This window comes from Bombus terrestris, chromosome 9, assembly GCF_910591885.1.
Source record: "Bombus terrestris chromosome 9, iyBomTerr1.2, whole genome shotgun sequence".
NCBI classification, from domain to species: Eukaryota; Metazoa; Arthropoda; class Insecta; order Hymenoptera; family Apidae; genus Bombus; species Bombus terrestris.
This window is the reverse complement of record NC_063277.1, coordinates 17,401,519-17,414,408: the sequence shown is the minus strand read 5'-3', so window position 1 is coordinate 17,414,408 and position 12,890 is coordinate 17,401,519. Positions and strand designations below refer to the sequence as shown.

Genomic DNA, 12,890 nt, shown 5'->3' with positions numbered 1-12,890 from the left:
TCTCTATTCGAGTGGAACATCGAATCTCGTCTTTCCGGATTATGATAGAATCGCCGTGCCGTGGCGATTATATTTGTCGTTTAATCTCTTAAAAAATGGCCAAAGCGTCATCTAGTGGTGATTAATCGCAGAATCGTGCAAATATAAATCCTGCAGCTCGTTCCTTTAACGTTGTAGCTGTACGGTATTTCCTGATTCAAGAGTGGACAGCTATATAGAATTAGCATTTTTTGAACGAGGATTAGAATCTCACAGAATCAATGATATAAGTTAAAATTTACTGCCTCTCTAATATCCAAAATATTTTGAGATTTACTTTGAAGTTTACAAAGGGCAACATCCCCCAAGAAAATTAACGGACAGTTGTTCGCTTTTTACAAGATGTAATTTGATTATAAAAATCGAGATTTTTTATAAGAGATAATTTAATTATAAAATTATTGTAGTATATTTTCGAGAGTCATTAAGTAGTATAGAAGTTGCTGCTCGTACTTTTATAAAATCGCTTAAACATTTCAAAGTTCCTTGTCCGTAAGTTACTTAATTATCGAGTTATATGCCAAATAAGAAAGCTCCTTAGAAACTTTTAATATATAATTGGACGACCAAACGAACTTATCTGTAAGCGATTTTCGATCGTAATTACACGAACAGCCTCGTTCAAAGAGATTACGATCTTCGCGCCTTCATCATAATATCTGCCAATCTGTGTAAAATTTTAGGGATTTTAACACGCTCCGAAATTATGAAGTCGAAGCTTTTGCTCTTTGTCGTTTGTTGCATCTACAATAGAGAACGTTACAACGTCTGGCAAGACGAAAACAATACAACACCTGTCATCTTCAGAACGAAGCGAATAAAATATAATTATCATAGATGTACGTAATTGAGCTAGCGGATATGCGAGTTGAGATATTTAATGCGTGATTTATATACGATCTAAATTTAACGTATAATTTAGATCAATAAATTTAAATTAATAATATGTGCGATTAATCTAAACAGATATTGCATCTAGTCGTTAATTTACTATTGATATACATCCAAGTATAGCATTCATTATTGTAATACAATTACTACCGATCTATTCAAGTGTTGTAGAACAACCTACGCAATTCTCGCTTCACCTTCGTCGCTGATAATAATATTTTTAGAATTAAAATCCATTGCAATGCAATGTTGTTTTATATGGTAGAAAACCGTGAAGCAATTTCCACCATCATCTTGACATCATCGAATACACAGCTGGTAAATTCATATATCATCTCTGACCATCTCTTCTTTGTTATCATTTACTCTATCACATCGTGTACCTGCGCAAAAAGAGAATTTCGTAGAAATTACAGGGCGAAACAAGCAGAAATTCACCGCCTAGCTGATATTTCGTTTTCCTTCGATATTAAACGCAACTCGTTGCAACCCTCATCCGTCTTCGTTATTCGAATTTTCTAGCGCGTTACGTCGGTACATTTTTCGTTCGTCCACGTCCACCTCTTTGTTCGTGACACGCACCGGACATTCGGCTAAATGGAACGCAACGACGGGACCGGGGCGCTTAGACCGAAGAAATTGCATTCTTCCATGGACTTTCTTCCCAGGGAAAAGTTGGCCCTTTGGATCCGTGGTCGTCCCAGCTGCGGTTTCGTAAATTGCTTCGACAATAACTCACCGAGTTTCGCTGTTAGAGCACCGAGGAAATTCCATCCCTTCGTCGGTGTTCCGCACGATTGTAATTTATGCCGGGTCGTCCGACGTCTCTCTGATCCGTACGGTATTTTAACGACGCGATTACGTTCGCGTTCCTTGCCGCCCACTTGCCCTGTCGCTTTATGACTCGTCTTCCAGCAGCCCTAGAAGCTTGTTAAAATGTTTTCGAAATGGTGGATGCTTGCTGGATACTTCGGCAGCTGGACGATATAGTCTGATAAATTTCTACCAATATCGAGCTATAATAGTCGATTCTTAGGCAAAGCAAAGACGGCTATAATTTATTTGCGGAATTATTGAATCAATGAAATTGATTCTCTCGCTAATAATCTATCGTCTTAATAATTATAAGTCTCAACGATTTATAGTTTCCGATGTGTTCGTACGATATACGAGCTGCACGGTGAAGGAGCCAATTTATATATTTAAACACAGGTGGATTTTCACAAATGCGAATAAAATGACAAAGTTGAATATAATATAAAATGGAGACGTCGATAAACGATTGCCGCGTCTCAAACTCAATTAAAATTTTGATACGGTTGATCGATTCGACAGCGGTGTTCCATAAAATTTCCGTTTTGGCATCTATCGACAGCAATCGTATTTAAAGTGTTCAATTAATTGACTGTGAAATACAAAACATTAAAAATTGATCCTAAAAAAGCAACCTCGTGGATTGTTTCTCGTTTGTTTTATAAATGTCTACTTGTCCTTTTTTTTCAGGGCAAGTCGGCAGGGCATTAAATTTCAAGTTGGATCCATAGCATTAGCTCTTGAGATTGCGCTGGAAAGACGGGCTAACGAAAGGTGATTAAAAAGAATTTAATCTGCTCCCGTGGATGAGGGATTTAGCGCTCCGCTGTTGGTGGAACTTGTTAGCCGGATATCGTTGAGATAGATAGGCAAGAAGATTGGTTATTTCGTAAAGCTTGAGACTCGAAGATCGTTCGTATCGATGTTTTAAAATGTAGATATCGTGGCTCCTTTTGCGTATGTTTCGCTGATTATCAAGCTACCAAGATTATCAAGAACGTACGAGGACCTCGGGCAAATAACGATTCGACGTAAAATTTCTGGTTAGATAAAACAACGAATAACTTTATAACTCTGATGCTTATAAATGTTTTCAAAAACTAAAACGCATTACGAACGATTCAAGAAATCTGCAACAAACTCTTCTAAATAAAAACGGAGCTTGCGCGTCGTTTTCTCCGTTCTTTGCATCTTAAAAAATAACGTAGCTGTATCACTTTCTTGGTTTACTTCGTTTGGATTTTTATGTTTTTTATTTACATTATTTCATTGTTTGTTCTTTGATTAATTGCTAAAATATTTGTTCAGTAACCGTCGATAAAAACGATTAAAAGGAAGAGAAGGGAAACAAGAAGCGAACCCTTATAATTCGGTGATACTACAACGAGCTGTTAAATCTAAAATAAGAATCGTATAATAAAAAAAAATTCTTGCCGGTGGGAGTGTCGGTCAGAATGGAATTGGTGGTATGTGTATAGGGGTTGCTGTAGAACAAGGGTTTGTCACTCGAATCGGTGCGGACGAATAACTCTGCTCGTAAGGGCTCACCCTTCCAAGAGAAGATTAAGAGGGATGATAGGTGGAAAGGGGGTGCTTCTGTAAGCACGTTTCGCGTGCTTCCCTTTGGGTTACTTCACGATGAAAATGGGAGTGTTTTCATGGAAGAATAGGTTAAGTTTCGATGGTCACGTTAATGCGAATGACTTTTTCCGAGGGTACTTTTAGGGGATGTTTTTTGGTACGGAGGGTTCGTTGGAGATTGGATTTTACGTTTATGATTCTATAAAGATCATTATACAGTTTTATACAGAACGACGTTTGTACGTGTTTCGAAATACGATTAAAACGATAAACGCGAGTTTGGAAGAACGCAAAGGGATTTGTGACGATAAAATTTGCAATGTTCCAGTCTGTTTAATATAATTTTCAATTTTATGTACTTTTTCTAATCGATTATACTTTTCCTTGTTTTCCAATCTCAGAGATAAAACTTGTATGGAAGAGATCGGAGCAAAAATCGTACGAAAAAAGGTCTTAAGAAATTCTAAATCTCCATCTTTTAACCAAAGCAACCGCTCGAAACGTAATATTAAATAAAATAAATTTGATAATTAAGATCGGCGAATGAATGTCAAGATCGATATTGCTACTTTATGATAATTAATTTGAAACCACGATTACTCGAACCAGAGACCAGACAGCCATTAATTAATCGTCATTCGTAATTGATGGCCGTCTAATTGAAGTGGACTAATCGTCATACATGGTTCTGAGATATATCCATTTGGCCGACGAATTTCAAAATCCGTCACTGTGGCAGAATCGAATTTCGATTTCACGCTCAACTGGCAGCTTCTTGCGCGGTTGCCTTAGCGAACATTTGCAAAGGCCGTTTCCAATGCGTGCAGCTATATCGCGGATGCATCCGTCGCAGACACGTAAAGACGATACAAGAGGATCTCGGCTAACGGAGTTTCAGTTTCCGGATTTTCGATTATCCGGCCGTCTATTATCCGCGCTCTTCAATTATCCCCTATGTGCTCACCCACAAGTATATAATATCCTTTCCAGTCGATATTTGGCCCACTTTTCGCGCCCTCTTCCTAATATATTACGTTTATACAGTGGTTTCTAAGAATCTTAGACTATTTACTATATAAATATGTTTTGTTTGAACGATTGAACGTCGTTGACGTGATTACTTCACGAAAAGCTCTACATCTTTATTTTTGTATATCCGTGACCTGGAGACAGTTGTTACGCAGAAAATAGAATTTAGTGAAACAGAATAAAATATTCTAAATAAGGAGAGATGTATATTATTATACCCTTGAATATAAATTGTGTTTTGGGTTACAGGGTCTAGAAACAAAGGAGCTAATAAATAGATTTCTATTTATGTTTCTTGTGGCCTTTAGCTGGAGCTACAGGGTTAACTTTTTTGACAATGTCCTTCGCTATGAATATACGAACGTGCTCCCTATCGATTTTATTGTATTGTAAGACTATGAGAGTGAGGATCTGGGTCAGCATAAACTTACACATTTATTTATTTATTTATTTATTTCAATATATTTTTCTATTACAAATTCATCCACTCGTTCTTCTATCAGTCAACCTCGACAAACGTAGAAACGCGTGCCTGTGAAATTTTACTTAAAAATACACGTTTGTGAGATTTTACACCGATTGGCCGAACTGATTAAATCCAGTTTTTACGCAACTGTGCAAACATCCAAATTAACATTGTAATTAACATTGTTTTATTCATAGACGTCGTAGAATTTCATTTTAGCCGTTGGTCTTTTTCCCGAAAAGTTCTTTCGAACGTGAACGATCGATTCACGAGGCAGCCGGGTGAAAGTTACGAGACCGGAATCAAGCTCGTCATCCGGAAGTCGATGGGTGCAGCGTTTCCCGAGGGAAAAGCTCGTCGCGATACGACCGAGCGCCGCGTCGATTAAACCGGCTAATCGAGACTCGACTAAACCGATTAAATCTAAGTCCATCGTCTAAACGAAGCTTAAACATCGCGCAGCGTAGAAATCTCGGGCTATCCACGTTACTGATCTTATAATAGAGTCTAAACATATACAATACTTTCACAAAACACTTGCAAGCGCTGGAACTTTATCGATATTCAGATACGTATAATTTTGTGTGCTACGCTAGATTAGCCGCGTAGTAGTGACACACGTATGTGAATATAAGCGTGTGGAAATATGTGCGTGCACAGCGTCTCGAGAAACAGATGAATGCAACTGTTTCGTTGATAGTGTGGTATGGAAGATGGTGAGACAAAGAGAGTGCTGAGACTCGTGCAAATGTATATCCACGAAGATCCTGGAAATCATTTATTAAATAAATCTGAAACTATTTTAATATAAATTCTGAGAGTAATGTAAGTGTTACTTTAGTTTTATTTCGGCGATTAAGATCCACAATTCTCAATAATCGATTGTACGTGTGTTACATGGAAATGAACTTCTAGATAGCTGGTCTTGTCTGTTCATAGAGAAACGTTTGCTCGTTTATGGTTCTTCCAGGTTGGCAAATTTTGTAAAATTACTACCATCGCATGAGGTCGTTTGGATGAGAAAAGGAACTCGAAAATGCAGATTAGTTTTGCTTAATGTGAAAAAGAGAATGAGAGAAAGTACCGAATGAGTTTCTTAAAAAATTATTCGACAATGTCGACGACGATGGTGTTGAAAAAATGTTATGTAAAATGTAAATGACTTTCAAATAATTAGTAGGAACGTTCTAAGATTCAGACAGATTTTATTTCACTGCGACAATGAAATAAAATACATTCTCTGAATTCCATTCAAATTAGGAAGGTACGATAGAAAACCTGGACTCTTAAGCGTACAGTTTTCTACGGATCTTCCATGCTAAACATTCAAAATAATAATTTATCCTAATAATGTCAATGAAAGTAAAAGAGAAACAAATTTACACGATAGAAAGTGGAAAAATATTGTTTCGTCGATGAAAAATTGCATTAAGTACGAATAAAATAAATTTTCCTCTATGCATATAAATTCTGAAGTGAAAATTAAACGAATTTTTCTCGATAACATATAAATTCTAAAATATTGGTAAAATTTCCAAAAAGTTCGCCAGACAGAGCGAAACAAGCGTAGAAATGTCTCGAATCGCAATTTCTTTCAAAGTTAACACCTCGATAAACGCGAGCGTTGGGTTTTGAGACAAAAGTTTCGTTCGTGGTCACATTTTCGCGGGGCATATCATGTTCGTCTCTGTTCGACGATTCTCCAGCTCGCGACCAACTTTTAGCGTATTCCCGCCACGTGTTCTCCTGCATTTCACTTTCTCTCTCCCTTTCTCTCTCCTCCTCTTTCTCTCTGACACAGTCGTTCTTCTATATAGCTCGTATTCTTTCATCTAAAAGAGAAAAGTATTTACGAAAGCTACCTGGTGCACGACGAAGGCAGAGCTTCAGAGGCAAAAAAACAAAAATTGTCCAACGGCGCGGAATTTATACGCGATTTATACACGAATCAACGAAGACTAGAAAAAATAAACGTCGATAAGGGACAACGTGGTTTTTCTCTCGATTAAAAGACGGAATTTGAAGCGCCAGATTCTTGGATTTTATTATTATAACATATTATTACTTTACAGAGATTTTTGACAAGGAATTCATATTATATGAGGTGTGAACTTTCAGGACTAATTGATTTAGGGGCTATTCTTTTGTATTTAACATTTTTTGTTGCTATTATATTCCAGAACTTCTATCAAATTTTCTCAATTAAAATATCTTATTTTTTTATATTAGTACTAACCCATTTGTTTCCAGCATCCGTAGTTTTAAAGCTTCAAAACTAGCGTTGCTTTTTAGAATTTTTAGCGAAGCGAGAAATATACAAATATTGCGATTGGTTGGTTAACTATGAAAAACGAATGACTATGTTATTAACAACTAAAAAGAGGTACGCTTTAAACACGTTATAAAAATTTAACGAAACAGCCAATCTTCTCTAATACCCACGAAGAGGAGAAGACACCTAAAACGGTTCTCGTTCTTCGAGAAAAAAGATACGTTTACCTATGTATACAGCTACGTGTATGTTTAAAAATGCATAAAACTACAATAGACGCACTCCACCCACAAGTCAACAAGCTTTAACAGCTCGATCAGCCACCTTCCACTATCAAACTCGTCCCTAACGAAACGTTGAACGCACTGCATTCAGTTAACAGCCGCCATTGGATGACAAATATTTATCATTGCGAAAAGTTAATTGCTGCTCAGGATAAACAATCACGTTCCACTGATAACGATCGATTCCCGATGATCGATGGCCGACGAATAATCGCGTGCACGAATAAACACTATGGCATCGTTCACCGTCAGTGTTGTACCTTTTGCACGTGTCGCGACCTCGACGCGTGTTTTACGAGCAAGATGAAACCGATAACGCGGAGGAGCTTTTTCCGCTTGGCGCTTTGCCCGCGACACAGCGTTAATCTTTCCAGGGAAAAAGTTAACAATGATTTAAACGGTGCATGGAACGAAACGACGAGGAGAAATGGGGTTGCAACGGGGTGGATGATGATAGGGGACGCTCAGGTGCGAACGACGAAGAGGAAACGAGCCACGAAGCGAGTTTTTATTCCACGTCGATTTTATTACGCTTGCTTGTTGCTGGTCTTGCTGGTTTTACTGGTTTCATGATGGAAGCAAGCTTGTGCCAGACTATTTTAAATTATTCGTGCGGGTGGAGCAGGTAATTCGTGTTCCGCGGTGGTTTATGCAGATTTCGAAGACTTTGGAGATTTTTCTTGGTTACGTCTTTTTTCCTCAAGTTTTCTTTTCTATCGGAGCAGTTTTAATCTCTACCGAGGTTATTTTGTATTACATTATGGAATTTCTTGGTAATCTTCCAAAGATTTTTTCTTTTTTTTTTTTTTTTTTTTGCTACAGCTCTTTGAATCTCCGTTAAGATTGTTTGTAATATTTTGTATTTTATCATAGAACACGCATCGCGGCACGAACTATAAATTACAAATCGGTGTGTTCGTGTTTTCAATCGATAGGAACGACTTTGATATTTTCCTACTCGACTCTTCCATCGAACATAATTTCCTCCAAAGGAAATTAGAAGATGTTGGGCCAGTTACCATCGACTCTATAACGCGAGTCCTTTAATCGAGTAATATGTTTCGAGGGGAAGCACCGCGAGCGAATCTTGGGTGATACAGAAGCAAAGTTTTGTGACAAAGGTTGCTGGTATCTTGAACGGAACCTCTGGTGGATGTAAGAGATTCGGAAAAGGAGAAGAACGGCAATAACCAGCGTTATCTCCTTACACTCGTGCGAACATGGCGGTATCTTTCGAAGCTTTTATCGTTCGACGTAAGAATCGAAATTTCTCTGGAGTCGCGGTAGGAATTTAAATTAAAATGGGCCCGTGGTAATGGCAGTGGCATATTCGAGCAGCGTAATCTCTCGCTGAGACGTTATTCGAACACGGAAGAAGCTTTCCTGGTATCTCGGAAATTTCTTGATAAGACGAAGCTAGGGATGAAGATCTTTCGCTACTAAAACTCAAGGTCCATGTGGTTTCTTGTCACAATTCTTTGACGATACGTTCCAAAATATGAGAGATTCGAAAGCGAAGAGATTTATCGAAAAAATATCGCCATATTCCTTGAAGCTATTGAATAAGTCCAGCCTTAAAATGGAATTTTTTAAATTAACGTCGCCATTTATTATTTATAAGCTGCGATTTATTTCCATTTTTATATCGAAGGATCGAAGGAACGAGACGAAATATCTGCAGAATAACAGCTAGCAACTTCTTTTCGCCCGATTGCTCATCCGCTTTTCCTCATTAGAGAAGCTTGCTGGCGGGTGCTATCATCTTCGTAATACTCCTCGATATCATGAAAATAAGCTCCTATAAGGCGTTCCGTTTCTTCCTTTTTTCAATCGCAACGGTTTTAATAATCCCATTAAAATTCAATGACGATTCGTAGCGAATACCGCGATTTCCCTTGCAGCGTCTTGAAATTCTTACTTCCATGACACACGGTACGTATGTATTTTCCAACAAAATATAATAAACGTAATGTAATAAGAAAAAAGTGTTCTTCTTATTCAAATCATCTGCATCTTCTTATCGAAAATTCTTCACAAAACCCACTAAAATCCTCCAATTCTCCCATAAAATTCCGGAACCTCATTTCAAACCACCCTGGCAATAAAAAGTCGAGGGCAACCCCTCCGTATCCATCGAAACTTCTTTCTATCCGAAGAGCACAACAAAAGCATCATGCGAACACATTATCCGCCATCTGGTTCATCCTTCCTGAGCCAATCGAAACCTCCTCTCGGAGATCTCGCGGTCGTAGCTCAGCAACGGGAATCGCGCGAACCTAATTTCGCGGGTATTGAGGCTCAATCGACGGGAAGATTCTCGGCAGCGTTTCGAGTCGGACGAAAATAAAGAATGTGCCGAAGCCAGGCCAGCGTTGGATAAGCGTGGACGGTTGTTTTTGTCGCGTCCGTTGACGTCGTCGGCCGTCGTTCCACTTGCGATTGTGTTTCCACCAGAAGCCACACCAGGGTTAACGACAGCTTGCACGGGACAAAAGCGTCCTATGCACCGTATTTTCATGTACAGCCATCTTCCTTTATCATGGAACCCGTTATAAAGTGTAGTCGCGACGCCTTTGCCGCTGTCTCGACGAGCAACGATCGTTTGTTCGTCGTTTGCTCGTCGCGAGTGTTATCGAAGGATTTATGATTCTTCGGTATAATGGAGAATTCGTGGAAAATGCGTGGGCTTCCATTCCTTTTTTCCCTACATTCTTTACCTTTAATACGATCTCGTATTGTGTTGCTGGAGAATCCGTGCTTGTGAATGGAATTGTATGGAACTTAAGGGTACGCGAAAGGGTCGTTTGCAGGGTTTTGTTCGCTCGATAAAATCGTAGATTAGTGCTAGGTAAATGTATTATCGTAATGGGTTCTTGTTAAAAAATTTTTTAAATGTTAAAGAAAGGCGCAAGAGATCGAGGGAAGTTTTAATATAGGATTGACGATATAAAGGATTAAAGGTAATTGTTAATGTTGAAGTAATTAGTTCAAGAAAAACTACACCTTTTTCTTTTGTATACCCATGACCTAGAAACCATTGTTACGAGGAGAATAGAATTTAGTGAAACAAGAAATCCAAAACAAGGATAAGTGCATATTATCGCGCTCTTGACATTACAAGATATTACTTGATATTGCTGTTTCTTGCAGCCTTCAGCTAGACCTATACACCAAGGTTAACTTTTTGGTAATGTCCTTCGTTGTAAATATATGTACATGCTCCCTATCCGTCTTTCCATTGTATTGTAACACTGTAAGAATGAGGGTCTGGATCAACATACACGATACCTGTACTTATCTCAATATATTTTTCTATTACAAATTCATCCACTCGTTCCTCAATCAGTCAACCTCGACAGTTAATTTTAAAAATTATTAATCGACAGGCTGGAGGATTGAAAAAATGTCGGAGTTGAAAGCGAGTTAAATCCTTGTTTAAATCCTTTTGAAGTCTTAGATATACGGAAACTTGTTCCCATAGTATTAGTAAGATGTAAAAGTTGGACTTTGTTATAAGTATCTAAGTATCTGATATATCGTAACGTTATACATAAATTATACGTAAACAGTATTATAATTATTATAGTTACAAATATTTTAATTATAATATATTTGAATATATTAAATCGTAATATATGTATTTTAAAATTACGAAACTGTCCTTTCCCTATGACTTTATTCGCAATCGAACTGACATGTTATTAAATTCTTATCGTTGAAATTCCAATTATCCTTCCGAATGGAATTCAATATATCGATCATTGTCATTTTTCTCTTTCTCCGTCCGAGTAAATTATAATGTTCGTTATTTCTGTTTATTCACAACGTTCCCCTCTCCTTGGAAGCTTTATTATCTGCCCGCTAAAAGATGTCGTCCTCCATTTCGACTGATATTTACGAACACCGGCTGATCATCGGCTCAGCCTGTGAAATTCTATCGTGCTAGTAGAATCGGACGTTAAAAGTCAGACGGGTTGAGTTACGGAATTTAATAAGCATTCGGGCACGTAATACGCGTTTATTTGACTGAACAACGATCGTCGTAAATAAGAAAAAAGGAAACTGTAACTTTAGTGCATGGTATGCATTTAAGAACAAGAATTTACGGTCTTGAACGGAGAAATTTTATTTCCATTGGAAATTCTTATGCCAGAGTTGTATCGTAACCGGTATATCTTACGAATTCTTCTGAGATTCTTATGGCAACAAATTGTTTAAAATAACATATCAATAACGTATCCTTTAATCGTATTCGTTATCCAAAAATATAGAACTTTTCCGTTCATATTCTCTAAATTGTACTCACCAAATTGTATACTATTACCACTACTTTTATAGTTGTAATAATTTTCCAGATATTAGACATTACTAAAATATATTTACTATTCTTAAATTATTATAAATTTAGGAGAGTATTTGTCTTTCGATTTTGCCACTGCCCCAAACAGTGTAGTAAACATCCCTACAATTCACTTTCTCTTCTTATTTTTTTTTTTTTTTTTTTTACCAAATTATAACGTCTTATTATAAACTAGAATATCTCAAATTTGTCCATCTTCAATCTGAACGTAACCTTCGTCATTGCTCCAATATTTCTTCCCATATTCTTTAGCATTTCCTCCAAGAAATATGCCAGTAAATATAATAATTTCTTGATATTAATTTCGAACAAACAACTTGATCGATGACGTTTTCCGTATTCCAACAGCCATAAATATGCGAACAGATCCGCGCTCAGATTATGCAAATCGTTTAGCCGACCGGGTTACACTCGTAAAGCCCATTACAAGAAAAATCAAATTGCTCTCGCGTACTCTCCGGCGGTTTCCTCTCCTCCACTCGTCTCTTTCACGCCATGCATCGTGGATATTAAACATTCATATTCTCCCGGGCGTGAACTTTAAAAATTCTCTCATGAATGTCAAACTTTCTACTAACGCCACGCGAGAGAAACTGCTTTTTTCGTTTTCTCTCTCTCCCTCTCTCTCTCTCTCTCTCTCTCTCTTTCCACCTATTTGATTTAAGTATCATAAAACCCGGCCCAGATACGTTCGAATCGAGAAACGTCGTTCTTTTTCCAGCGCGAAATGACGCTATTTACACGAGATGTTGATAATTTATGGAGGATCGAAATCTTTTAATTAGTTTCAATCGCTTCTAAATGCAAATTTGCTGTCGTACGATTTTTCATTCGGAGATTTACAAAAAAGCATCGTAAATTGATAATCACCAATCATAGCGAAGCATTGGTTTCCGGTAGTTTTTGAAAAAAAAAGTTCAACATATATTTTCTATTAACAAATTGCTGCCAATTTTTTCGGTATAAAATTGTTATTTTCCATGTTGCTTTAGACAATATTGATTTTAGGATACAAAATATTTATACATTTATTTACCGCTGAAACACTGTTCTTTTACTACTCAAATGTAGCACAGGAAAACTACCAACACGGTTCCATAAAAAGAAGTATTTTTAAAAACATGTATTAAAAGTGCAACGAACGAAAAAGAAAAA

General features: G+C 37.4%; 1 long non-coding RNA gene across 1 annotated transcript in view; it reads left to right on the top strand.

Annotated features, from left to right (window-relative positions):
• The window catches only part of LOC125385624, a 75,816-nt gene extending 71,298 nt beyond the window's left edge, over positions 1 to 4,518 (top strand). The window contains exon 4 of the long non-coding RNA XR_007225097.1: positions 2,434 to 4,518. This is a non-coding gene — a long non-coding RNA (uncharacterized LOC125385624). The remainder of the gene's footprint in view (positions 1 to 2,433) is intronic.
• The last annotated feature ends 8,372 nt before the right edge of the window (positions 4,519 to 12,890 follow it).